This window comes from Salvelinus namaycush, chromosome 5 (assembly GCF_016432855.1).
Source record: "Salvelinus namaycush isolate Seneca chromosome 5, SaNama_1.0, whole genome shotgun sequence".
NCBI lineage: Eukaryota > Metazoa > Chordata > Actinopteri > Salmoniformes > Salmonidae > Salvelinus > Salvelinus namaycush.
The window spans coordinates 8,469,114-8,471,918 of NC_052311.1; positions in this window are offsets into that span (position 1 = coordinate 8,469,114).

Consider the following 2,805-nt stretch of genomic DNA (forward strand, 5'->3'; position numbering starts at 1 on the left):
CATTCATCTCCTTTCCCAGAATACATTAAGGTCTGATATGGCTTCTTCCTTGGGTTCTTTTTCTTTTCCAGTAGTCAGAGTTATTGAGTTCTTGTATGATAGGTTTACCTTTTACCTGCTTCTCTTTCTTTATTCAACTTTTATTGTACATATTTATTCTCTAACATGTTTCATATTATACTTGCATCTTGAAATGGAATAAAAACTTTATACTCCAACTCCAACTGTTTCTATGTTTGTGAAATGTATCAGAGTTTGGTTAGCTGCAGAAAGATGTACCGGGTAGTTATTTTTTGGTGACCGCCAATACTAGCTACTGATATTGACTCACATGCTCTTCCTGCAGATGCCACCAGATGGCGGCCTTACCACACCAGATGACTACATACTTAACAACGTGCAGAAACATCCACCTGGGCTAGCTGTATTCACTTCACGCAAACAATCCTCCTGTTGACTGTTAACTAGTGTGAGGTATAGTTGTATGTAAGTAATACTGCAAGCTGCCTAACATTGAATGCTTGAAATCCAAGCAGTGTAGTTTGCATGTGTAGAGTCCCTCCTACATACAGAGCAGCAACACACAGAATCATGAGTTAATATCTTTCATCAACCCACACTCAGAAGACAATCGCCCTCTCACAGTCACCTATGTGAGTTGTGGAGTTATATTTAGCCCTGGTTTATATAATGTTAGATGGAGGTTGGTGAGTCAGAGGGAGAGATGGTGTTTGCCTTGACCCCCCCCCCCCCCCCCCAGGGAACATACACGTCAAGTCTAACACAGGACTGGCAACTACACAAGTCAAATATGCTTGAGAGTGGTTGGCAGGAGGGGTCAATAATGGCTGGGATGGAGTGAATGGAATAGTATCAAACACTTGGAAACCAGGTGTTTAATGAGTTGGATGCCATTCCATATATTCCGTTCCAGCCATTACTACGAGCCCGTCCTCCCCAATTAAGGTGGCACCAACCTCCTGTGGTACAGATATTTTTCCATCGGGTTCTAAAAGAACACTGGGTGTTTGTGTGTCCAGCACTCAACTTCACAAAACCACCCAGGGCAGCCACTCCCCTTCAGCTTACCTTGGAAAGACCTGTTCCTTACGCTAACAAAGATCCTCCAGTTTCCATCTAGGCTGACCTCTGCCCTCTAATGTCCAAACTCAGGGAGGAGGTATGTAAGGGCCAGGTTTGTACAGGGTGTGTGTTGATAAGGAAACAAGGCCGAGACATTCTAAAGGGTACTTTCCCAGCAGCTTCCTCCAGTCTGTAGTTCAGAGGGGCCACAAAAACTAATCTCTCAGTTAATAGTCTCCTTCACTACAGATATTGGGAGAATGTCAGCTGCATACTCCTCGCGTCCTCTCTCCTCTCCAACTTCTCAAAACCCATTGGATGAATAAGCCAGGCGTCCCGTCCCTCTGACCTTCTCCTCCAATGGGTTTTGAGGAGGCGAACAGTATGCAATTGAGAGATTCTCCCATTGCCCAGTCCTGCACACAACAAATAGGTATTTAAAGTCCCAGGAGGATGGGGGAAAGGTAACCAAGTCTGAGATGAATGTACAAAGTAAAAAAGGGGGTGTAAAAATTACAGTGTTGACATATTTTAACCCAGGATGAGTAATAACAAGGGGAATTTTTGTCTTGTCAAATTTGTAAAATTATGCAGTCATTGCAGTGTAAATTCAACTCAATTTAGTGGAATGAAAAAATATTACACATTTGTGTGTGAATTGTAACACCATTTTGAGTCAAATTGACTATGAAAATGTGACACTACCTGTAGAGTGACTTTAACACTATGTAGACTGGAACCAAATGTTATCTGAAACAGTGTTGAATTCAACTCTTAGGAGTTAAATTAACACTTTTATTTGTACTGTGTAGTACAAGACTAGTGTTTATGTATGTTACCGGGTTCAGTGTAGTATAGCAGAGTACATTATAGTATAGTGTAGTATAGCCTACCAGTGAATTACTACAAGTTGTAGATACAGGTTGTGCTTTTGTTTGTATTACTTAGGCAACAGCTAACGTAAAGGAAATTGCCCTCAAAGAAACTCTCACACCACTTGATAAATGTTTATTATAGAAATTCAGAACCAACATATATAATGTTTATATATTTATTTAACTCCAGTGGTTTAACACAAGTCACAGTATAATACAGTATTTATTTTTCCCTAAACAAGCGTCGCTGTGGGATGATTTTTTGTTGTTGTATTGAAAGCAGTAACTCCCGTCAATGAACTCTGAATATTTAATGAATCTAGGTCCAAGAAAATTTATTCAAAATAACTTGAGAAAAGTTATGTAATTGTATGTTTGTTAATGGGAAAATATGGCAATTTTCTTCCATTTGCTGAAAAGTATCCGTTTAGGAGATAAGAGATTTTTTCTCCGACAGCAACGATAAATGATCAGTAATTAGTCCAATGGGATGCAGAATAATGGCCAGAGCTGTAATATTAGGCTGTATTTGGCTATTCAGCTATTCAGTCTATTCAGGCTATTTCCTCAAACAGTACATGCTTCTGCAGCATTAGTATATCTAACTAACAACTATATACAGATTACGATATAGTGATTTGGGGACAGAAAATAGAATCACATGACAATAAATATAAATTCCATAAAATGTCCTGAATACAGTATTGTTACAGTATTACAGGTTTCTTAGAGGGTCATTTCACAACAACAAAATGTGTTGTTAATGGCAGAGCAACAGCATCCGTGTGTTGGCCTCTGATGTTGGCCTCTGATGTTGGCCTCTGGTGTTGGCCTCTGGTGTTGGCCT